This window comes from Akebia trifoliata, unplaced genomic scaffold (assembly GCF_017979445.1).
Source record: "Akebia trifoliata isolate Shusen 1 unplaced genomic scaffold, ASM1797944v1 Contig00378, whole genome shotgun sequence".
Lineage (NCBI taxonomy): Eukaryota > Viridiplantae > Streptophyta > Magnoliopsida > Ranunculales > Lardizabalaceae > Akebia > Akebia trifoliata.
This window is the reverse complement of record NW_028236996.1, coordinates 24,990-52,262: the sequence shown is the minus strand read 5'-3', so window position 1 is coordinate 52,262 and position 27,273 is coordinate 24,990. Positions and strand designations below refer to the sequence as shown.

At 34.8% G+C, this 27,273-nt stretch overlaps 1 pseudogene; it reads right to left on the bottom strand.

Annotated features, from left to right (window-relative positions):
* On the bottom strand, positions 1-27,273 carry LOC147381523 (pyrophosphate--fructose 6-phosphate 1-phosphotransferase subunit alpha-like; annotated as a pseudogene).

The window sequence follows — 27,273 nt, the reverse complement described above, 5'->3', positions numbered from 1 at the left end:
TCAGAATGTGGAACGGTTAAAAACCGTTCCAAAACTAGAATTTGGAACAGCATACAACCGTTCCAAATCTGCATTTTTAAAACAAAGAAAGCACTAACCCAAAAAAATACATTTGTACATCGCTTTAAAATGCGATGTCTATTAGATTGATGTCCAAAGTCTAAGACTTTAGACATCGGTTACAAACCGATATCTAAAGTGGTCATAAATCGATATCTAAACGTTTAAAACAAATTAAATTTTTTTTTCTATGCACTTATTACCCGCAGTCAAAATAGACCCAAATAAAGAACATTGAGGTTCTCTATCACATTCATTTATACACGAAAAAAGGTATAATGAGTCATAATTCATAGAATTACCAAGTCTTTCACAACTAATGATCAGTAACTCCATTTAATGAAGTTACCAGCTAAGAAAGATGGACAAGTCCTAAATATAATTTTAGATGGGTCCCTGACCACTAAATGAAGGTGTCGACATTAAAGAGAGAACATCTGTCACAGATGCCATAGTGCTTAGAGTTGCTTTCAGTACATCCTATGAGCAACCTAGCTTCACAATGTTTCTCACCTGCCATACGTAAAAGGAAAAAAAAAGGTTTAACATAAGGACAAGAATTTTTTTAAAAAAAAGGTACAAGTAAATAAAAAATAAAAGTGGTTGGTACAGAAATATGAGTTTTTCAATAAAGCTCCACTTAACAGAACTCTGAATCTTGTTTAAATTAAAACATATTTAGAGTAGTGAAAAGGTGTACAATTTTGTAGTCAATAGCATTGATAACTAATGAAAAAAAAAAAGAGTAGTGAATGAAAAAATGCAAGGATATAGTCAATATAAAACCCCAATCTATAGTGATATTCTATGAAAGTTGTTAATGAAGAGAACTGAATGATTGTATATAAAACATATACTATATATTATTGCAAATTGGAGTGGAAAAGGTGGAAACCAGAGCACCTGGTCAAGATATTCCTGTGGCTTCTTAATTCGGCCCATGTAGTCTTGGTCCTCAACACATAGAGTCACTATTTTGGAATCGGCACCGGGACCTTCAAATTGAAGAGGCCTAGGGTTTCTATAGACATCATCTATCAAGAATTTCGTAGCATTTTGTCTCAGCAACCTGTACCAATAGCCTCCCAATTGTTTCATTAGAACCAAAATGATAGGGAAACTGTTGTTAATGTAACATTTATAAATTTTTTATAATCCATCATACAAAAAGAAAACTATTATCAAGCACAAATATATGAATCGGCTTAGAAGAGCATTTAACCAAAGGTTTCCAATTGTCTCCATGTCTCAGCAAAGATGTCTTCGCTTGCATAGGCACACTTAGTTGAACCTTGAGTATACGGGTGGCACATGAGCTTAATAAATTCAAGTTGTGACGTGCATGCCCATTTTAAACCATTAGTTGTTAATAAATGAGAATATTTATGTTATATAAGTTACTGAACTTTTGATATTTATTTATTTTTTTAAAAAGGATTTGATTTTTAGGTCCCAAATATCTATTAATGCGTGACCGTAGATTCATGATTACTCATATTGATGCCCAAATCAAAATGGATATACCTAGGAGATGGAATTGATACGTTTTCAAGCATTTATCTTTTTCTGGTACTCAAACTTCATAATTGAACCAGTGGTTGCATCATACAAAATCAAGCTTCTAATTCAAATTAAACCTGTTGTTTTCTCCAGTCTTCAAGAAGTAAGCATCCATTCAAAATTAAGTCATGGAAATAGAGACATACTCGTATGCTTTGCCTCTCAAATCCACAGTAGCAGAATGAATAGTGGATTTTCCAATCACGGAGGTCCTTGGACCATGTGACCACCGCTTTACAGTCATCATTGCCTAAAGATTAACCAAACACGTTAAAATCCACAACTAAACATTTGATAATAAAAGTATAAAATGGAGAATACAATAGATCCTGCCATTATTGAAGCAACACCACATTTCCACTTGTTCACAGGATTTTTCAGGTTGGTTACAGTTGCCAAGTAACCATTCAAACCAGCTACTAGAATGTGACAGACAATGTGCCCAAGAGCCTGCATGAATATAGTTTTGTCATTCTAGGGTATGGATCCCAGAAACAAATGAACAACAATGAACAGGAAAGCACCAGTAATGAAAACCTACATAGGCATAGTCACAATCAAATTTTGATGGTAAAGATCCCCAAGCTTAGTAGCCAAAGAAGTGGTAGATAGCATTAAATTTCTTCCCCTTATATGTGCCTTCTTTCTGTTTAGATCATCAAACGAGTAAATACAACAAAATGCCTTAAAGTCGAACATAACCCAACCAAATGAACAACTGTTTTTAGTTTGTTAAGTCATTTCTTTTTTATAAGCTATTTTGGCATATTGTAGACACCCCATTTTCACACTCGCCTAATTAATCAACTCATCAACCCGATTGTGACGGTTCCCAATAATGGATGAATATTCTAATGTTTTTTCTTTGTTGCTAGAAATGTTTCAGAAATTCGGATGAGGTATTTCAAATAAGCAAAACTTTAGAAACCACACTACGCTAGGAAAATATGACTCAAAACATAAAAATCATCATTTTTCAGACAAAAATAAGCTTTATGAGAAAAAGCAAAATACCCTTAGCATCAAAACATCCCTTAGAGCCCACATTACGATTAGGAAAACCCTTTTGAACACATAAAATAATAAATAAAAATTAAATAAACTGTTTCGCCAATTTTTACCAAATTTGACAAAATTACGAAAATACCCTCATAGGGTCCACGACCATTTCACGTTAAAAACTCATAAATGACACAAATCAATACTTCCATTGAATTTTTTATGAAAAATTGATTTCAAAACATCCTAAAATATTGAAAAAAGACTTCAAAATGCAAAAGGTCTCTTTGAATGCAAAACGATAATCTTCCAACCCTAAAAATTTAAAATTTCTAAATTAATAATTAAAATATTAATAAATGTACAGTAAAATCTTAATAATTTAATTTAAAATTTTAAACAAATAAAATCAAATAATTTTAAGTGGTGGCCAATTTATTTAAGTAGGGCCCACCTAATATTTATTAGAAGACCCCTCCATTTGGGGTCTCAAAGAATTAAAATATAATTAAGGGGGTTCTAAAAAAAAATTAAAATATATTCTTTCATTGTACGTAAGAATGATAATCCTAATTCAAAATCCTAATTAACCTTATCTTAAAGAGACTTAGTCAAACTGAAAGACTTCAAAAAAAATATATAAATAGGAGTCTCAATAACCTAATCTCGCAGGTCAAGAAAAACTTTAGAAAAGAGAGATCAAAAACTCTCCCCAGCCTTTTCAAAACCTTAAATTTGAAGTCTCCAATCCCTACCTAGCACCCCAAACTCTCAAAATACCTAGAACATCGCACAAATACTCAGATCTAGGAGGAAAAAACCTTATCTCGAAGATCGAAAGCTAATTTGGTGACAGAGATAAAAATAGAAAGGATCATACAAGGAACGCAGTCTACTAGTATTGAGGGAATCGGTTGTCACAATCACCCTAGGTAAACTTTTTTTTATATTTATTTTATTGTTTAGGTCATTTTTTAGCAATGTAATTTTTGAGAAAAATAGAGACTGGCAATTACCGGTGGGATTAGTGCCTAACACCTTCCAATCCCATAATGTGATCCCCAGACCCGTTTTTTTTTTAAATCAATTTTTTATCTATTTAGAGTCAATGTTTCAGTTCCTAGACCATAATAACTGGGTGGCGACTCCCCAACACCAAAAAGCAGATCCGCAACTCGTGGATTGAGGGCACTTAAGGATAATTCGAGGATCAAACTTGAAAAATCTCAAATTTTTGTGCATTGCGAAATCGACCTAGTTTCTTTTAATTTTTTTTTTGTTTATTTTTCTTTTGGCATGATTGTGGATCATTTGTTTGAATTTTGAGTATGATATTTTTTATTTCTTTTACGATCCAATTGAGGGTCACTTTTGATGACCCTAAATAATTCAAGATTTCAAAGATTAATGAGCTGAGAATGGAAAGATAGTGGTTGGGATGAGGAGCCATGAATGATTTTTTTTATAAATAAAAAATAAATTTTTTTTAATCAGTGTTGCTATACATAGTATGCTGATAAAAAAAATTTACTTTGTGCGTGATGAGAAAAGACTTAAAAAAAAAATCACAAAAAAAAATTGAAAAAAAAATAGCACCATTGTGCATGGTGTGTTGTTAACAAAAAGCAGTTTTTTCTTTTTCTATCTTCTTCTCACATGAGCAGAAGGGGGCAGCAAGTGGAGAGACGTCTCTCTCTCTCTCTCTCTCTCTCTCTCTCTCTATCTCTTTATTGAACATAATCCCAAATAAAAACCATAGGTAGTCGATCTAACGATGGAGATCGATGAGGTACCTGGCGTGGTTAATGTTGACATGGTGTTGCAACCAAAAAAATCATTGTCGTTTTTTTAGTCAAAGATAAGGCATCAAATCGTTTCTTCCTTCGTAATTTCATCCATGAATCTATGGATATTTTGGGTTTTGTGATTTTCGTTTTAGACGAAGATGAAGCTTCAGAGCGATTCCAACTTTCTCCATTTCTCATGTGGAATGTATTTTGAGATTCTTTGGTGACCCCATGGTTTAAGTTTGCTGAATTTCAGCAGTGGTTAAAAATAATTCTCTTTCACCTTCACCGAAACTTTTGGGACATATCAATTTTAAAATCCTTCAAAGTTAAAAATAGAAACCCCATTTTGATCATTTTCAATTTCTTTTTTCAGATTTAGATTCAGGAACTCAGATCGGAGATCACAAATATGTGTTAATGGAAATGGATTCATTGGTTTAAAGGGGTTCATCGAGCTGAACACCATCATTGATTATGCGGCATTGAGGATTCTAAAAAAAATTTACAGGAGTTTTTTTTTTGGGTTGGTCTCTTTATGAACTTCTAGTGTCACACCGATTTTTACATATAGCACATCATCAAAATGTTGGTATTGTTTTCAAACTTATAAATTGGTGTGGCAATAGAATTTTATTTTGGGCAGTTCTTTTTAGATTTCTTTAAAAGTTAGTAACAATTTTTTTTTAAATCAATTTGTTTAATTTATTTAGTAATAATTAATAATAGGTTTCTTTAGTTTCTTTTCTAAAAAAAAAAAAAGAAAGGTCATGACCCCTTATCTCAACAACTATCGTGCTATGCTTAATTTGATATTCTTTGAAATTTCGAATCATTTTTGGTCGTCCAAAGTGACCATTGATAGGATAAAAATAAAATAAAAAGAGTTTTTTGTGCCTATCTTAATAGTTGGTTATTGATGTGTTATCTTGATCAATCATTATTGTTCTATTTTGCACTACCTTGATTGATTGTCTATCTAATATGTCATGATCTGATTGATATATTTCTATGATGTGCATACTTTGATCTCAAACTGGATGTTATGGATATTTTTATATTTCTTGATCAATATTTATTTGATATCCATATGTTAATGACTTGATTTGGCCCACGGGCCCTTTTATCTAAAAACGCCCCAAGCACACCTCACCCTATTTTGCACACACCACTAGCACGTTTATTTTGTTGCATTGCACGCTTGCATGTCCCTTCTAGCCAACATGGCACTAGTATATGGCCCAGTTTCCTCATGAGATGAGACGTCATGTATGAAAATCGCAACTCTAGCCATGTACCTTTATGGTATATAAAACTGGGGCATCAGTACCGTTCGATCAGGTAACACTGAAAGGTATATCGATGCACCCATGATGGAACGACCTAAGCTTTTATCCTATTATAAGCTGCAAAGTCACATGTCCCGATTACCAATCCTAGGCAAAGCTAATCTAAGTTACACCAGTTGCACTTCTTGGTCAAAATCAGTGCCTAAGCGAGATCTTTCCCCGATGTACCTCGTGTACTAAGGTGATAAATGACGTATATTTTAGACGAGAGGTGACTTAAGAGTGCCTTTGCTCAGCATCATACGCCACCTCTCAACTGGGGATTAAACAGATTGTTTTTTACTTCAAAGATTTGGGTTGGAGTCTTAGATTATCACCTATATGATATATCAAACCAATTCACCACGTATCGTTTAATTGAGTACACTCAAGAGGTCATATCACTAGGTGCACTAATCCAATAACGAATCCATTTTAAATGTGGCAATGATTCATAATGACCTAGTCCATCCCGATCCAACAATCACGATGGGTCGGATCATTCAAATCAAAGTGGTATTCAAATTTTTTTTCTAATTCGGGTCCTGACCATTTCAAAAGAAGGAAAAAAATTTCGAAAGGAAAAGAAAAGAAAAAAATGATTTGCAAAAAAAAGTTTAAATCAGATTTGTTGAAAGTTGTTATGCAATGAAAATATTATTTATCAATGATTTTCAATAATTCAATAAAATTATTTTTCTTTTTAAAATAATCATTGCATGAACGAATTGTTTAATGCATTGGTGCACAAAATTCAATAAAATCTCAGGATTCATTAAAATGTTATCAAAGGGTAACACTGAAATTGATAATTCACCTTTGATGGGGTTACATGGTTATTATTGTACCTAAGCTCAATCGTTCACCATTTTGTTAGGGACATTAGTTTGGTCAGTTAAAACGAACATCAACACCAAGTGAATCGTTATAAATAACCCTAAAATTTCTCAAAATTACACAGTTATTTCCTGAAGATCACTGTGCCTCAATCCTATTGGTTGTAAGCACTATCCCAAATCTTCAATCCATAATCAAGCCCGTTGTAGGTACTTGTATTGAGTTTTCATGAGTCATGTGGATTAACCTGATGAGAGCGCCCTTGATCCACGGGTTGCAGATCCACTATTTGGTCTTTGGGAGTCACCACTTAGTTATTATGGTCTAGGAACCGAAATATTGATTCTTAATAAATAAAAAAACATTGATCTATGAAAAGAACAGGTCTCGAGATCATATTATGGGATTGGAAAGTGTTAGGCACCAACCCTGCCTGGCAAATGCCAATCTCTACATTCCCAAAAATTGTATTGCTAAAAAAATGACCTAAAAAAGTACAATAAAATAAAATCTGACTTACCCGGCTGATTGCAACAATTGGTTCCCTCAGCACCGGTGGAAAGTGTCCTTGTGTGAGTTTTCCTGTTTTTTCTCGTTCGTTAAATCCACTTCTGGTCTCCCAGACAAAGTATTCTCCTCCCAGATCTGAGTATTTTTTGAATTTTCAAATGTTTTTTTAGAAGGTTTCTAGGTATTTTTTGAGCAAAAACTTGGGTTTGGATTTAGTTAGGGACTTGGGAGTTCAAATTTAAGATTTTGGGAAAGCTGGGGGGAGTTTTGGCCTTTCTTTCCTAGGATTTTCTTGACCTGTCAGATTGGGTTGTGGAGGCCCCTATTTATAGAGTTTTTTTAGAGTCTTTCAATTTGACTAAGTCTCTTTAAGATAATGTTACTTAAGATTTTAAATTAGGGTTTCAATTCTTACGTACAATGAAAGAATATTTTTTAGTTTTTTTAGAGAACCCCCCTGATTAAATTTTTAATTCTTTGGGACTCCAAATAGAGGGGCCTTATAATAAATATTAGTTGGGCCCCACTTGAATAAGTGGGCCACCACTTAAAATTTTGCCTGTGGATTTAATTAATTAATTTTATTTGTTTTAAATTTTAAATTTAATTTATTAAGGTTTTACTTTACATTCATTAATATTTTAACTATTAATTTTGAAATTTTAAATTTTTAAGATTGAAAAATTATCGTTTTGCTCTTAAAGAGGGTTTTTGGGTTGGGAGGTCATTTTTTGATGTTTTGGAATATTTTGAAATTAGGTTTTCATAAGGAATTCAATGGAAGTATCGGTTTACGTCATTTATGGGTTTTTGGAGTGAAGTGTTCGAGGACCCTATGAGAGGTATTTTCGTAATTTTATCGAATTTCGTGAAAATTAGCGAAACAGTTTATTTGATATTAATTTGCTATTTTATGTGTTCGAAAGGATTTTCCTAAGCATAGCATAGGCTCTAGGAATGTTTTGATGTTAGGGGTATTTTGGTAATCTAGTAATTTTTTGGTGATTTTTTCTCGTAAAGCTTTTTTTTATCGTAAAATGATGATTTCTATGTTTTTGGGATTATATTTTCCCAGCATAGCGTGGTTTCTAAAGTTTTTTTGCTTTAGATACCTCATTCGAATTTCTAAACATATTTAGTAATAAAATAAAACATTGGAATATTCATCCATCATTGGGAACCGTCAGAATCGGGTTGACTAGTTGATTAATCAGGTAAGTGCGAAAATGGGATGTTTACAGATGCCCCTCTTTGGCAGAGGGTAAAAGCAAACTAAATAGCAAATCTATTTTGGTAGATAGTGCGATATCCAAATATCAAAGTTAGTGACAGTTCATTTTACAGCCTGATTTAACAATTCGTCAGGACGTTCGGATCTTTGAAGGTAAAATTCTCCCCAAACTAAAAAATTGTCAGGTCCTTGAGCGTGAGCTCTCACTGACGATGTCAGATCCTTAAATTTTAGAAAATTCTCCCTAACTAATGAAACAAATGTGCAAGTGTATGCACTAGTGTAATGATGATTTTGAAAAAGTGATCCTCTATTTTGTGCATTCATGAAAAAAACTTGAGAAAAAATTTTAGTTTAAACAAATAAGAACTCGAGAAAGATTTCAATAAAGTCTGAGAAAAATCTGAGCAAAAGTGGAATGTCCTACTCTACCTACCCTAGGTAAAAGAGTAATGAATTTATTTTCTAGGAGTCCTACTCTACCTACCCTGGGTGAAAAAGTAATGAACTTATTTCTTGGGAGTCCTACTCTACCTACTCGGGGTAAAAGAGTAATAAACTAATTTTTTGAGGAGTCCTACTCTACCTACTCGGGGTGAAAGAGTAATGGACTAATCTTCTAGGAGTCCTACTCTACCTACTCGGGATGAAAAAGTAATGAACTAATTTTTTGGGAGTCCTACTCTACCTATTCGAGGTGAAAGAGTAATAAAGTAATTTTTTGGGAGATCTACTCTACCTACTCAGGGTAAAAGAGTAATGAACTAATTTTTTAGGAGTCTTACTCTACCTACGTTGGGTGAGAGAGTAATGAAATAATTTTCTAGGAGTCCTACTCTAGCTTCTTGAGGTGAAAGAGTAATGAACTAATTTTTGGAGAAACCAACAGGGGATTAGCACCGCATTTTTTTTATAAAGAGATGGATTTTATGTAGGTCAGGTCAACATTTTAACCTTCTTTTTAACCTCTGGGGTTTTCAACAAATTGTTATCAAGAAGGTAATCTTTTAATTTAGGGTTAACCTTATCCTTTGAGGTTAATTAAGCTTCAGAACCAAATGCCTCTAGTTTGATAGAAAACATTGCACTGAGAATAGTTGAACTCAATTTAAAAAAGACTGCCCCTAGTGTAAAGGAGAAAACTACACGCTTTAGAAAAGGAAAATGTCCCTTGTTTTGAAGGTTTGAAATCTTTGATTACCGCAAGCGCAATAAATGTTTAACTTTTAATTTTGACTTTTTACATTGAAGATTTTTAGTCCGGCTCAAAGAAATTGGAACCAAATATTTCTTTTTGAAATTCATCATAAAATCTGTTCTTTCTCCCTATCGGCTCTCTTAGAGACATGAAGCTCTTCAGATCAATCATAGACGAGATACTTGTATCCACTGAGTCTATATTTTGTTCAAATTGGGTATTGAAACTTAATCATTTGGACTTCTAATGTTTCAGCTTAGATCGCCTTTTAGTTTTTCAACTCAATAGAGATTTTCTTTTATTTTTGGTTGCTCTAACTTTTGCCTAGATTGCCTTTTCAGGTTTTCAATTTAGCAAGCGTGCTCTAGCTTTCGCCCAGATCGCTTTTTCAAGTTTTCAATCTAGCAAGCTTACAATTTTTTTATTTTTGCTCTGATTATTGTCAAGGTCGTCCTTTCAAATTTTCAACCTTGCAAACTCGCCTTTATTTTTACCTAGGTCACCTTTTCGGATTTACAACCTAACAGAATTTTTTCTTTTTTCTTTACTCTGATTGTTGTCAAGGTCATCATTTCGGATTTTCAACATTGCGAGCTTGCTTTAATTTTTTCCTAAGTCGCCCTTTCGGGTTTTCAACCTAGTAGGTTCAATTTTTTTTCTTCCCTTTTGAATTTCTAGAGTTATTGTCTGATCATTCTTTGCTACCTTCCTTGACTTTTTGCACCGTACTTAGGAGGACTTTCATGGGTAAGCTTAGGATTGGACAAAAAAAGAAAGGAAGCTTGAGGCTCAAAAACCCGGATGCCCTTTGTGTGGCATTTATTTTAATTTTTTTCTTTTTCTTTGAATTTTCTTCCCCATTTTGACAATATATATTTCTTAAATTATTTTTCTTTGTGAGGAATATATATATATTTTATTTTGATGTGGTCGAACCTAGAGTAACTTCTTAGGTTGCTTATGTATCCTAGAATTTTGGGATCAGACCAAAAACGTAATTCGAATTTTCCCTCCCCTAGGTTGGGTGACCGGGTTGAGAAAGAAAAAAAGTTTTTTTTTTTTTTAATTGCAAAGGGCTAAGAAAGGAGATGTTAAACTAGGTAATAGGAAAATTGATTCGACCAAAGATGGCCTCCTTAAATGTAGTATCGTTTGATCTGGTCAAGATTTGTTGATTTTGGTAGTTCAATTGAAGTCTGACGGCTTTTCCACGTAGTATTTCTTTGATGAGGAAATGACATTAGGTTTGAATTTCCTTAGAAGGTCAAATACTAGTGCTCGATTATTTAAATACCAAATCCCCGACTTGCAAGTGGCAAACTTTGACCTTCTTGTCAAATATGTGAGCAACTCTTCTCTAATAGGCTCGTACATGGTACATACATACTTCTGACAGACCCAATCTACTATAATCTGCTTATAATAATTGACTTTTCTTTCATATCACATAGCAACAAGCACTACAACTTTCGTTGGAGATCGAGTCAAAGTTTGACATACGAAGGGTGCGAAAGATAATTTCTTAAACCAATCTTAGTATGACTGACACCCCTTTTATGATGATGGTTTCAAGATCTTTGCTAGCCACTTTAATTGCTCTAGTAGTCTGAGAATAGTAATTTATTTTGGGAGTTCTATTATGTTGAGAAGTCCAGCGTTGTTATATTTCCTAACTTCTCATCTGATTATGTGAGTCCATTATGGTTTGTACATGTAAGACAAGTATATATTTTGTGTTGAGCAACACCCAAGCTTAACCAACATTTCCTCATAGGACCATGTAAGCAAGTCTTTTAAATTTTCTGAATAAATTCATCATCTCTTTGTGTTTCTCTAGGGATAAGTTAGATCCAATCTGAATTTCTTGAGAATTATTTTTGTTCCAAAGTCAATGACCTTCGCTTCCTCGATTAGAGGTCGAGCAAGACATTTATCTTCTCATTGAGGAAGGAGTTCCTTATTAGAGGATTTTCTCCTTGAAACTAGTGTATTCGTTAATTCATTAATGCACTCGAAGTATTCAAAAATTTCATTTATTCAATTGAATTCAAATGGGGCGACTAATGCCATTGCAAACTTGATTAACTAACGTACTAAAAAGAGATAAAAAAAAATTCATACTTGATTGCTGAATTGATAAAAAACAATTGGACTCAAGACTCATACAAAACTATAGACAATTACCCACAACGGGCTTGATTACAGACTGAGAACTCGGAACATCATTTCCAAGCAATAGGACTGAGTCTTTTTCTTCAGATTTTTTGTCTTATTTAGATTTACTTCTTCTCCTTTTGCCAAGGTTGCATTTGGCGGCAAGAACCTCATTAGGGACCGTCACTCTAGTAAGAGGGGGGCTGGGAGGCTTATGATTGACTAAGCGAATGAAAAGGACTGAGTCAAACGAGAGTTGAGTGTTGGATATCATGTTCAAAGTCTAAGGAGGTTGGTCAATGGGTAGAGGGTTGGAGGTAACATTTGGCTGCTCAGGGGTAGGGACAATAACTTTTTTTTGTCAATGAGGTCTTGAACTGTGCGACAAAGGACGACACAACGACCAGTAGGATGATCAGGATTTTGGTGAAACTCACAAAATAGGTTGGGATTATGAGAAGTGGGGAATGAGTTTTGGTAAAGGTCAAGATTGGAGAGGTGCAATGAGCCCTTTACTTAATAGTTTCTGAAATACAATGTTCAAAGACATCTCAAGATTAGTGAATTTCCTAAGTGGTCGAGGTCGACTAGGGTTAACTTGGTTACTAGGTAGGGTAATAGATTGGATGGGTGTAACAAATGTATTGGTTACATAGGTGTGATCAGGGCTAGGCTTAGAGTTGGTGAAGGACTTTTTGAGCTTATTGTCAAAAGGATTGGAAAGGACCTTAGAAGCGAAGGCATTTTCTAGTTGGCTACTTGTTTGCAATAAAGACTCGAATATAGGAAGGTATTGAGAGACTGGATGCTGAGCATAACCTTGTGAGAGGTTTTTTAATATGATAGCCACTTGTTCTTTTCTGAAGGTTTGTCCCACATTTGTGTAGCTTTGGCCCTCTAATGGTTGATGAAGTCAGTAAATGTTTCTCCATTCTTCTGTTTAGTTAACTTCAAATCACTTCTTGAAGTTTCAATCTCGGTACTATATCTGTACTGGTGCTAAAAAGCTTTTGACATATTTTCCCATGTACCTATTGTAGCTGGATCTTGAGACATTAGCCATTATAGTGCTGCTCCTCATAGAGTTCGTTGAAATAGTAATGTCACCTATTCATCGTTGAAACCGATGGTGCACATGTTAGTGACGTATACCTAAAGGTGTGTTCTTGCACAACCCACTCCATTGAACTTGTCCATTTCAGGCATTACAAACTTCTTTGGCAAATAAATCCTAGGGATACGATTCAGAGCCTCAACACCTACTGCAATTTCATCAATGCCCTTTATGCTCTTCAAAGCTAACTCCAATTGAGACATCATATTGGCTAACACAAGATTTTCATTGATGGCTTCTTCATCCCCATCAAGTTCAAAGACTTTTTGTGCATTTCTTATTGTATTTCCTTCTGTTTTCTTTTCTTTTGGGTCGTCAAGGGGATTGCTTATTTATTTTGAAATCTGTTCTAAGGCCTTCACTTTTCCTTTTATACTGTTTATATCCGTAACGAAGACTGCTAGAATTTTACGAATCTCTATAAGTTTAGACTTTGAAGCCATTTTCGACTGTTGACTTGATACTGATGTTCATTCTAACCGACTGGACTTACTACTCCAGCTAGGAGATAGACGTTTGAGTTTGGGCGCAATGATAACCCTAGAATCCCATCAAAGGTCGATTTCTTGATAGCATTGGTAAAGTTAACCCCTAGATTCTAACCGATGAAATATTTCGAACAAAAAACCTTACATGAAGATGATTTACCAGTTGATCAGGAATCTTAGAAATTTTCGAATCATGATTATGGGTTGTACGATTTTCTAAAGATAAGATCCAGATTGTACTAGTCAGTACATCCCTTAATATGATTTTTTATTGATTTTGATCTTGTTAAATATGAAATGTTCAGTCCATTGAATTAAATTGGCTGATACAAGGTAATTGGGACTGTGTACCCATTTGAGTTTGGGCTGATTTGACCCAATGGATCTATATATTCTACTTGAATCACTTCATCAACTATTTTTTTAAGTCAATTAATTCAATTGGTTCATGTGTTGATCCATAAGATCCATTTACCAATTGGACTAACTATTTGATATTGATCGGCATGTTTCATTAGTTAAGTCTACTAGGTTTGATCGGTATTGCGGGTTTGATTGGAGCGGTGTGGACCGGTCCACCCACTTACCTTTTGGTTGGATCAAACAAAGCAACCTAGGAACACCCATAGTCGGTTCGGGTCGTGACTTATAGGAAGGCTCTTAAACTCTAGGTTTACAATGTGCAATGTAATTTATCTAGCACCTTTGCCCAAGTGCACATATATACCTCTCGATTGTACTCAATTAGACAGTAAGTGGTGACTTAATTTGATATATCGTAGGTATTCAAAGTAATAATCTAAGACTCCTACCCAAATCTCTGAGTTGAAATCAGCCAATTTAATCCCCAATTGAGAGGTGGCGCACGATGCTGAGCAAGGGGGATAGACGTCGTCTATCCCCTTAGTACACGAAGTACAGTGGGACAGGATCTCGCTTAGGCACTGATTTTGACCAAGAAATGCCATTGGTGAAACTTAGATTAGCTTTGATACACCGTATAAGTACTAGTCTAGGTTGTACCTTTCATAAATGGTTTAGCATCCCACGAGGGGACTGACCACGTACTAATACTACGTTGGCAATCGGGACATGTGACTTTGCGGCTTACAGTAGGACAAAATGTTCAGGTCGCTCCAGCATGGGTGCATCGATATACCTTTCAGAGTCACTTGATCAAACGGTACTGATGCCTTAATTTTATATACCATAAAGGTACATGACTGGAGTTGTGATTTTCATGAATGACGTCGCATCTCATGAGGAGACCAGTCCACGCACTAGTGCCGCGTTGGCTATAAGGGACATGGAAGTGTGCAAAATAGGGTGGGGTGTGTCCGAGGCATTTTTCAGATAAATGGGCCCGTGGGCTAGATCAAACCATCAAACCATCAACATATGAATGCCACATAATTACTAATCAGAGAGTAAAAAATTCATAGCATTAAGATCAAGATCAAAGCAAGCACATCAAAAATATATCTATCGAGATCATGGCATCATAGATGGGTATAACACAAAGAATAATAATCAGATCCAACATTGAAACAAGCAAAAATAATTTTTATTTTTAATCCAAGCAAAATGATTTTTTTTTCTATGGTCCAATCAAGGGTCGTTTTTGGGCGACCCATAGTAAATCAAGATTCCAATAAATACTGAATTGACAATAGAATGATGGTTGTAGAGATGGAGAATGATGACCTCTTATTTTTTTTTAGCAAATTGATTTTTTTTAAAGAAAGGGAAGTTCTTTCTTTATATATATATAATTTTTCAAAAATATTAATAATCATTAAGGAAACATAAAACAAAATTCCTAAACAAAAAATTCTACCGCCTCACCAACTTATACATTTGCAATCAAAACAGAATTAACAAGCGTCCAAATGTGGTGTGCTAACGGCGAAAGCTGGTGTGACAAATGGAAAAAATAAATTTTCTCTTTAACACCATTACACCTGTAGACACCCCATTTTTGCACTCGCCTGATTAATCAACTCGTCAATCCAATTACAATGATTCCCAATGATGGATGTGTATTCCATTGCTTTATTTTGTTACCAGATATGTTTCAGAAATCCGGATGAGGTATCTCGAATTGACAAAACCTTAGAAACCACGCTATGCTAAGAAAATACGACCCCAGAAACATAGAAATCATCATCTTGCAGACCAAAAAGAAACTTCACGATAAAAATCACTAAAAAATTATCAAATTATCAAAATACCCCTAACCTCAAAACAACCCTAGAGCCTACGTTATGCTTAGGAAAACTCTCTCGAACACATAAAATAACAAATCGGAACCAATAAATCATTTCATTCACACCAATTTTAACAGAATTTGACACAAATTATGAAAAAATGCCCCTCATAAAGTTCACAATCATTTCACACAAAAAATTTCATAAATACACAAAAATAATATTTCCATTGAATTCCTTACGAAAAATCGATTCTAAAACATCCTAGAACATTAAAAACCGACTTAAAACGTGAAAAGTCCTCTTTGGGGGTAAAACGGTAATTTGGCAATTTTCATAATTAAAAAATTTGAAATTAATAAATAAAATATTAAATAATTAAAGTGAAACATTGATGAAATTAATTTAAAATTTTGAATTAAAAAATCGATCAATCGGACTTTCGGGTAAAATTGTTGAGGGTTCGTGGGATATTTCTTTAAGGACCCCTCCATTTGGGGGTCCAAAGAATTAAAGAAATAATGGAAGGGGGTTCTCCAAAAATTTAAAATCAATCAAGCAAGACTGTAGTCAAAGTATTAAACTCAATCAAGTGAGACTAAAGTCAAAATTAAAGTCAATTAAGCAAGACTGAAGTCAAAATATTAAAAGTCAATCAATTAAGACTAAAGTCAAAACATTAAAAGTCAATCAAATAAGACCAAAAGTCATAATAGAATTCTAATTAAATAATAACTCTATCTAATAGAGTTCTAACTTAAAAACAATTCTACCTAAAACAATTCTAATTAAAACACAATTCTACCTAAAACAATTTTAACTAAAACACAACTCTAATTAAAAGATCTCTAATTAAACACTAACTCTATCCAAATCAACCTTAAAAAAATTCTATAAATAGAGGTGCTCACACCATATTTTCGTATCAAATCATAAACCCTAAGAGAAGTAGGTCTAGAAGCTCTCCTAGCCCCCCATAAACCCTAGTTTTGGAGCCCCAACTCCTTACCTAACATCCCTCCTTCAATTTTAGTCTAGAAAACACCTAAAATCCCTCCAAAAACACCCCCAATCCACAACAAACTTGAAGAGTTCAGATCCAAAAACAAGGAGATACCTTGATCTAGGAGATCTGAAGTCAAATCCGGAGACAGAACGAAGCAAGGGAGTACAGTACAAGGAGCTCTTTTTGTCAGATCTGAGGGAACAAAATCCTTGTTATCAGAAAGGTATGTAATTTTTTTATTTTTATCTAGGTTTTTAGCAATGTGATATATTTGGGAAGTTAGTAGAGACCGGCTTTGGCCGGGCGGGGTTGGTGCCTAACACCTTCAAACCCCGTAACATGATCCCCGAATTCAGATTTTTTGTGGTAGATTAGTTCTTTTTATCCATGTTAAAGTCAGTTTGGTTCCTAGACCATAATAACTAGGTGGCGACTCCCAAACCTCAAGAGTCAAAAGCGGATCCGTGCACCCCGCGGATCGAGGGCGCTTTCAGTGGCGAATCCACTAGGGACTATTGAGGATAAAACTTGAAAAACCCCAAGTATGAGAGCATTGCCAAGATGACCTAGATTTTTTATATTATTTAGTTGGATTTATTTTATTTATTTTTTCTATTTATTTATTTTTTGTCTTGATTGTAGTTGATTTTGGGTATTGCATTTTTTTTTCCAATTAAGGATCACTTTTTGATGACCCCTAAATAATGAAAGATTCAATTTGACCTATGAAAATGATGGAATGATGAAGGTTGGATAGAAATATTAAAACGTTTTTAGAGAATATTCTAGTGAGAATTAAGTCTGGGAGCCTCTTAATAAAATATAGATCTCGTCGAGTAGATTAATTTAGAATCTGAGTTCACTCAATTTCGTTATCGGAAGCCTTAGATATCATCGATGCAAGTTCAATCTGTAAATCTGGAATTATTTCTGAATGAAAGTTGGGACAGCAATGTTAAAAATTTTTTAGAGAATATTCTAGTGAGAATTAAGTCTAGGAGCCTTTAATAAAACATAGATCTTGTCGAGTAGATTAATTTAGAATCTGAGTTCACTCAATTTCGTTATCGGAAGCCTTAGATATCATCGATGCAAGTTCAATCTGTAAATCTAGAATTATTTCTGAATGAAATTTGGGACAGCAACGTTAAAACGTTTTTACAGAACATTCTGATGAGAACTAAGTCTGGACACCTATTAATAAAATGTAGATCTCATCGAGTAGATTAATTTAGAACTTGAGTTCACTCGATTTCGTTATCGAGAGCCTTAGATATCATCGATGCAAGTTCAGATTGTATTTTCTTAATTCACAGAAAATCTTAATTTATCTAATGTTGGCACAATTAATGTTCTTGAGAGTGAGCTCATCTCAACCATTGTCATTCTATCATCAATGTAACACCTATTGGAATCTCGATTTATTTTGGATCACCCAAAAGTGATCATTGATTGGACCTTAAAAATTATAAAAATTATGCCTATTGCAATGTTTGTTTGATCATTATCATATGCCATATTTATTGATTAATTTACCATGATCTTGCTTAAAATACATGATTGATGTTGATCGTAATGTTAATGTGCTTATGTGATGGGAATAATGTGATCTTAATTGAATATTCATATGATTTGAATGATTTTGGTTTTGATTAAATGTATGATTGGTTTGATTGGATCCATGGGCCCATTTGTTTGAAAAAGGTCCCGGGCACACCCCACCCTGTTTTGCACACACCACATGCACGTTTACTGTTTTACTCACTTACACGTCCCATTTAGCCAACGTGGCACTAGTGCGTAGCCCGGTCTCTTCGGAGATGCGATGTCATTCATGAAACCCACAACTCCAGTCACGTACCTTAGGGTATATCAAACTGGGGGCATCAATACCATCTGATCAGGTGATTCTGAGAAGTATGTTGATGCACCCAGGCTGGAGCGACCTGAGCCTTTGACCTATTGTAAGCCACACAGTCACATGTCCCGATTGCCAACGTAGTATTAGTACGTGGTCGGTCCCCTCGTGGGATGCCAAACCATTTATGAAAGCTACAACTCTTGACTCGTACTCGTAGGTATAAAAGATAGTCTAAGTATATCAATTGCACTTCTTGGTCAAAACCGGTGCCTAAGCAAGATCTTGCTCCGCTGTACCCTACTGTACGAGGGGGATAGACTACGTCTATTCTAGACGAGAGGTATTTAAGTGGGCCCTTGCTCAGCATTGTGCGCCACCTCTCAACTGGAGATCAAACTGGTTGTTTTTTACTTCAGAGAAGTGAATTGAGGTTTTAGATTATCACCTATACGGTATATCAAACCAAGTCACCACATATCGAAAGGTATATAGGTGTGCTTGGGCAAGGGTGGCCAGATAAAAATGCATTGCACGTACTAAGCTTAGAGTCTAGAAACCTTCCCAGTAGGTCACGACTCGAACTTATCGTGGGTGTTCCCGGGTTGTTTATTGAATGAATGCATGTGATTGATGAATGTATGTGAGTGATGTGAATGATGAGATCAAGGTGTATGATTGTCCTCAAGGATCAAAAATTTATTTTTAAAAATTAAAATGGGTGCACCAACCCAATAAAGAACCCATTCTTTTACAATAATGACCCAGTCCATCCCGATCCAACAATCATTATGGGCCGAGCCATTTGAATCAAAATGAAATTCAAAATTTTTTTCTGATTCAGATTTTAAACCCATTTTAAAAGAAGGAAAATGTTTCCAGAAGAAATTTTTTTCAAAAGTAAAATATTTTCCGAAAGAATAAGATTTTCCAAAAGGAAATGCTTTCCCAAAAAGTTTTCTAAAAAAAAATGTTTTCTAAAAAAAGAGAAGGAAGAAAAATATTTTTCAGAAAAAAATGATTTACAAAAGATCTATTTTTGCATGAAAATTATTGAAATATGTTTGTGGAAGTTGTTATTCAATGAAAACATTATTTGTCAATATTTTTCAAGAGTGCAATAAAATTATTTTTCTGAATAATCATTACGTTAATGAATTGTTTAATGGATTGGTGCACAAAATCTCAGGGTTCATTTAAAATGTTATCAAGGGGGTGACACTGAAATTGGTTAAATTCACCTTCAAAGAGGTTAAGGGTTATCATTGTGTCTAAGCTCAATCGTCCACCGTCTAGCTAGGGTTACTAGTCCAGTCAGTTGGAACGAACGTCAACGCCAAATCAATCCTTTAGAATTTCTCAACATCGCCCAGTTATTCCCTGAAGATCATAGTACTTTAGTCTTGTCGGTTATAAGCAATGTCTCAGTCCTCAGTCCTAATCAAGCCCGTTGTAGGTAGTTGTATTGAGTTTTCATGAGTTATTTGAGTTAGCTCGAGTCCAATTTTTCAATGTCATATTTTCTTTAGATCGAGTCTACTCTTTTTTCTGTCGAGTCGAGTTAGTTTGTCGAGTCATAGAGGTGTCTGTCGCCCCTTTTGAATTTGATTGGCTAAAGGAAATATTTGAATATCTCGAGCGCATTAACGAATTAACTACTAATTTGGCTTCAATGATAGATTTCTTTCTTGAGAAAGAAGATAAGAGTCAGGCTCAACGTTTAATCAAGAAAACAAAGGTTATTGACCTCGGAACAGAAAATATTTCCTAAAGAGATTCAAATAGAAACCCTCCTATCCCTAAAGGAACACGAGGGGATAATGAATTTACTCAGAAATTTCAAAAGACTTGTTTCTGTGATCTGATGAGGATGTGTTAGGTGCAAGCTTGGGTGTTGTTCAACACGGAATAGATACTCGCTTGATGAGATGAAAATATCGATAGAGATGTTATAAAATGTTTCAGTGCTATCCTCACTACATCTTGAGTTGCAAATCACATACTATCAGTCGATATGGGGGTACCATTTGAACTGATCCCTGATAATGGCTCGTACTTCAAAGCTTAGGTCATTATTCTGTGTACAAAGTTCAAGATCCGGCATCACAGATCATCCATCTACCATCCTCAAATTAATGGAACAGTTGAAGCAAGCAGCTAATATGAGTCTCAAAATAATCATCAGGAAAATATGTCAATCACATCAGGATTGGTCAGAGAAGTTACCATTCACACTAGGGGCATATCTACTTCAATACAGTCTTCCACTAGAGTCACCCCCTATTTTCTAGTGTATGATATGAAAGCAATCTTACTAGTAGAAATAAAAATCCTATATCTCAAGGTCTTCAAAGAAAGTCAATTGTTAGAAATAGATTGGGTTCGCCAACGGTATGAAGAATTAAACTTGATTGAAGAAGAACAACTTAGAGTTTTGTACCACGTGCAAACTTATCAGAGAAAAGTCACCCGCACGAAGGTCAAAGTTCACCACTTACAAGTTAAGGATTTAACCATCAGATTTCAAAGAGAATTGAGTACTTATTTTTGACCTAGAGGAAGTTCAAACCTAATTGGGGAGGTCCATACATCATCAAGGAAATATTACCAAGAAAAACTGTCAGGCTTCAAGATCATGATGGAATCGAGTTGCCAGAACCAACCAACCTTGATCAAATCAAACGGTACTACATTTAAGGAGGCCATTTTTGGCCGAATCAATTTTCCTATTACCTAATTCTTTATCTCCTTTCTCAACCCCTTTGCAGCGCCTGTTCAAAAAGAGAAAAATTGTGCCTTTTATTTCTTAGCCTGATCACCTAACCTAAGGGAGGGAAAAAATTCGAACTACGTTTTGGTCTGATCCCAAAATTCTGGGGTACGTAGGCAACCTGAGAAGTTACTTCAGGCCCGACCATATCAAAAAAAAAAAATAGATTCCCCGACAAAGAAAAAATCTAAAAAAAAAAATTCAAAAGAAAAAAAATTGTCAAAGTGGGGAAGAAAATTCAAGGAAAAAGAAAATAATTTAAAAGGAAATGTCACACAAGGGGCATTTGGGTTTTTGAGCCTCAAAATCCCTTTCTTTTTATACCTAGTCCTAAGCTTACCCATGAAAGTCCTTTTAAGTACCGTGCGAGAAGTCAAGGAAGATAGCAAAGTATGATCAGACAGCAACTCCAGAAGTTCAGAAGGGAAGAAGAAGAAAAAAATCTGCTAAGTTGAAAACCCAAAAAGGGCGGCTTAGGCGAAAATTAAGGTAAGCTCGCAAGGTTGAAGATCTGAAAGGATGACCTTGGCAACAATCAAAGTAAGGAAAAAAAGAAAAAATTGTAAGCTCGCTAGATTGAAAACCTAAAAAGGCGATCTAGGCAAAAGCTAGAGCATGCTCGCTAGATTGAAAACCTGGATAGGCAATCTAGGCAAAACTTAGAGCTATCAAAAAATAAAAGAAAATCTCCGTTGAGTTGAGAAGCTGAAAAGGTCGCCCGAGCCGAAATATCAGAAGTCCGAATGATCAAGTTTCAATACCCAGTTTGAACCAAATATAGACTCAGTGGATACAAGTATCTCGTCTATGATTGATCTGAAGAGTTTCATGTCCCTAAGCGAACCGACGGGGAGAAAGAACAAATTCTATGATGAATTTAAGAAAGAAATATTTTCTTCCAATGTCTTTGAGCCTGACTCAAAATCTTCAATATAAAAAGTTAAAATTAAAAGTTAAACTTTTATTGCGCTTGCGGTAATCAAGGATTTCAAACTTTCATAACAAGGGCACTTCCTTTTTTCTAAAGAGTACAGTTTCCCCCCTTACACTAGGGGCATTTATTTTCAAATTATATTCAATTATCCCTAATGCAATGTTCCTTGTCAAACTAGGGGCATTTTTGTTCTGATGCCTGGTCAATTTCAACCCCAAAGGATAAGGTTAACTTTGCATTAAAGGTACCCTCTTGATAGTAATTTTGAAAACTCCTCAGATTCAAAGAGAGTTAAAATATTTACCAGACCTTCATAAAATCCAACTTTTTATTAAAAAAAAAAAAGTCAAATGCGAGGTTAATCCCCCATTTGTTCCCTTAAAGCTTAGTTCATTATTCTTGCACCCTGGGCAGGTAGAATAGAACTTCCTAAAAAAGAAAAAAATTAGTTCATTACTCTTTCACTCCGAGTAGGTAGAGTAGAACTTCCCAGAAAAAATTAGTTCATACTCTTTCACTTTGAGTAGGTAGAGTAGAACTTCCAAAAAAAAAATTAGTTCATTACTCTTTCACTCCGAGTAGGTAGAGTAGAACTTCAAAAAAAAAATTAGTTCATTACTCTTTCACCCTGGGCAGGTAGAGTAGGACTCCCAAAAAAATTAGTTCATTACTCTTTCACTCCGAGTAGGTAGAGTAGAACTTCCCAAAATAATTAATTCATTACTCTTTCACACTGGGCAGGTAGAGTAGGATTCCCAAAACAATTAGTTCATTACTCTTTCACTCCGAGTAAGTAGAGTAGAACTTCCCAAAATAATTAGTTCATTACTCTTTCACCCTGGGTAGGTAGAGTAGGACTCTCAAAAAGCTTGGTTCATTACTCTTTCACTCCGAGTAGGTAGAGTAGAACTTTCCAAAAAAAAAATTAGTTCATTACTCTTTCACCCTTAGCAGGTAGAGTAGGACTCCTAAAAAATTAGTTCATTACTCTTTCACTCCGAGTAGGTAGAGTAGAACTTCCTAAAAAAATTAGTTCATTACTCTTTCACCCTGGGCAGGTAGAGTAGGACTTCGAAAAAGCTTAGTTCATTACTCTTTCACTCCGGGGGTAGGTAGAGTAGAACTTCCCAAAAAAAATTAGTTCATTACTCTTTCACTCCGAGTAGGTAGAGTAGAGTAGAACTTCCAAAAAAAAATTAGTTCATTACTCTTTCACCCTGGGCAGGTAGAGTAGGACTCCTAAAAAATTAGTTCATTACTCTTTCACCCTGGGCAGGTAGAGTAGGACTTCTAAAAAGCTTAGTTCATTACTCTTTCACTCCGACTAGGTAGATAGAACTTCCAAAAAAAAAAAAAAAACAAAAATAGTTCATTACTCTTTCACTCCAGGTAGGTAGAGTAGAACTTCCCAAAAAAAAAATTTTGTATTACTCTTTCACTCTGAGTAGGTAGAATAAGACTCTCAAAAAAATATAAATTTATTACTCTTCAACCTAGAGTAGGTAGAGTAGGACATTTAACTTTCTCCAACTTTTGCTCAGATTTGTCTCAAATATCATTCAAATTTTCTCGAGTTTTGTTTTACTCAGATTTTACTCAATTTCACACAGTGCACACACTTGCACTTTTTAGTCAGGGAGAATTCTCTAAAATTCAAGGATCTGACACTGTCAGTGAGAGCTCTCGCTCAAGGACCTGACAATCTTTTAATTCGGGGAGAGCTTTACCCTCAAGGATCCGAACACCCCGACGAATTGCTAAATCAGGCTGCAAAATGAACTGTCACTAGCTTTGGCATTCAGATATCGCACTATCTACCAAAATAGATTTGCTATCTAGTTTGCTTCAACCCTCTGACAAAGAGGGGCATCTGTAGAGACCCCATTTTTGCACTCGCCTGATTAATAAACTCGTCAATCCAATTGCAATGATTCCCAATGATGGATGTGTATTCCATTGCTTTATTTTGTTACCAGATGTGTTTCAGAAATCCGGATGAGGTATCTTGAATTGACAAAATCTTAGAAACCACGCTATGCTAGGAAAATACGACCCCAGAAACATAGAAATCATCATCTTGCAGACCAAAAAGAAACTTCACGATAAAAATCACTAAAAAATTACCAAATTACCAAAATACCCCTAACCTCAAAACAACCCTAGAGCCTACGTTACGCTTAGGAAAACTCTCTCGAACACATAAAATAAAAATCGGAACCAAATAAATCATTTCACCAATTTTAACAGAATTTGACAAAATTACGAAAGTGCCCCTCATAAAGTTCACAATCATTTCACACAAAAAATTTCATAAATAACACAAAATAATATTTCCATTGAATTCCTTACGAAAAATCGATTCTAAAACATCCTAGAACATTAAAAACCGACTTAAAACGTGAAAAGTCCTCTCCGGGGGTAAAACGGTAATTTCACAATTTTATAATTAAAAAATTCTGAAATTATAAATAAAATATTAAATAATTAAAGTGAAACATTGATGAAATTAATTTAAAATTTTGAATTAAAAAATCGATCAATCGGACTTTCGGGTAAAATTGTTGAGGGTTCGTGGGATATTTCTTTAAGGACCCCTCCATTTGGGGGTCCAAAGAATTAAAGAAATAATGGAAGGGGGTTCTCCAAAAATTTAAAATCAATCAAGCAAGACTGTAGTCAAAGTATTAAACTCAATCAAGTGAGACTAAAGTCAAAATTAAAGTCAATTAAGCAAGACTGAAGTCAAAATATTAAAAGTCAATCAATTAAGACTAAAGTCAAAACATTAAAAGTCAATCAAATAAGACCAAAAGTCATAATAGAATTCTAATTAAATAATAACCTTATCTAATAGAGTTCTAACTTAAAAATAATTCTACCTAAAACAATTCTAATTAAAACACAATTCTACCTAAAACAATTTTAACTAAAACACAACTCTAATTAAAAGATCTCTAATTAAACACTAACTCTATCCAAATCAACCTTAAAAAAATTCTATAAATAGAGGTGCTCACACCATATTTTCGTATCAAATCATAAACCCTAAGAGAAGTAGGTCTAGAAGCTCTCCTAACCCCCCATAAACCCTAGTTTTGGAGCCCCAACTCCTTACCTAACATCCCTCCTTCAATTTTAGTCTAGAAAACACCTAAAATCCCTCCAAAAACACCCCCAAATCCGCAACAAACTTGAAGAGTTCAGATCCAAAAACAATGAGATACCTTGATCTAGGAAATCCGAAGTCAAATCCGGAGACAGAACGAAGCAAGGGAGTACAGTACAAGGAGCTCTTTTTGTCAGATCTGAGGGAACAAAATCCTTGTTATCGGAAAGGTATGTAATTTTTTTATTTTTATCTAGGTTTTTAGCAATGTGATATATTTGGGAAGTTAGTAGAGACCGGCTTTGGCCGGGCGGGGTTGGTGCCTAACACCTTCCAACCCCGTAACATGATCCTCGAATTCAGATTTTTTGTGGTAGATTAGTTCTTTTTATCAATATTAGAGTCAGTTTGGTTCCTAGACCACAATAACTAGGTGGCGACTCCCAAACCTCAAGAGTCAAAAGCGGATCCGCGCACCCCGCGGATCGATGGCACTTTCAACACCCAGTAAGTCCATTTTTTCTTTAAAAAAAATTTTTAGATAAAAAATTATGTAGCTGCCAACAACACTGATGACTAAAAAAAACCTTTTTTTTTTCTTATGTATGTTAATGCCTCTCGCAACATGTTGTCAACACAACACCACCTCAAAAAAAAAAAAAATATTAAATATATATATAGATATTACTGCCAGCAACACAAATTTCAGAATTTTTATATTTTTCATGTTACTGCGACGACATAAAAAAAAATTAAAATGTATGTTGCTGTTAGCAACGCATAACTAAATTTTTTTATTTTTTATACATGTTTCTGCCAATCATGTAAGATTAAAATCTGAATCTGAAATATTGATTCTCAAATAAATGCGGAAATAAAATCAAGAGAATCAAAACTGAAAATGCCCAAAATTCGTATAAATACCTCCAGCCATTGATTTCACCCTCTTACGCTGCAGATCTGTCGATCTCGATTTGGTACTTCCAAACTCGGAATCACTCTTGATTGATGGTGTAAAAATGAAGGAGAGATTAAGAGAGAGTGAGGAGTTTGGGGATCAAAACCTATCTTAAATAACCGATCTTGAACGAAGCTTCCATCAAGCACTCGTTCACAATCTGATTAGTTGCCACACTTCGACCATTAGTGGGTCACATCTCTAAGCCTTAAGAGACGTGATGAAGAAAACATGGACCACCTCAAGAGCTCCGAAAAAGAGGGGTTTTATGCGTACGAGAATGAAGGAGTAGTAGAGAATAGGGGTTAATCGGGGCTAACATTCTCCCACTTGGTCCACAATATAAATGTCTTATCTTAAACCCATCGATGATCTGTATTAAGTAATAAATACATGAATCATGGCGATAAGTCCTCTAATGACGAGTATTACCTTCCATGTATTACAATGTACTTTATTCTTAATATTATACTTTATGTGGTAACATTTCTTAATGAATAAACCCTATGTTTATTCTGGTCCTACAGAAATGAAGTTTCTCAAAATAAATTAAGGTGCACATAAATATGAGAAAACATTACAATTCATAAGAGTTTCATTAAATAACATTGTACATACAATGAAAAAACTACATAATGGAACTAAGTCCCATATTCACTACATGATCCTTGAATTTCAATGGTGGCATGCCTTTAGTCAAAGGATCAGCGATCATCAATTCAGTGCTAACGTGCTCAATGACCACTTTCTTTTCTTTGACACGTTCCCTTACAGCTAAATACTTAATGTCGATATGTTTACTTCGACTTCCACTTTTGTTGTTTTTAGCCATGAAAACAACAGCTGAATTGTCACAATACATTCTCAATGGCCTAGAGATATAATCCATAATTCTAAGCCCAGATATGAAACTCTTAAGCCATACACCATGCGAAGTAGCCTCAAAACAAGAAACGAACTCGGCTTCCATAGTGGAAGTGGCAGTCAAGGTCTGCTTGGCACTTCTCCATGATACAGCTCCATCGGCCATCATAAAAATGTAATCTGATGTTGATTTGCGTGAATCAACACAGCCAGCAAAGTCCGAATCTAAGTAACCAATAATTTTCAGATTGTCCGTCCGTCTATACATAAGCATGTAATTCTTAGTTCCTTGAAGGTATCTCAT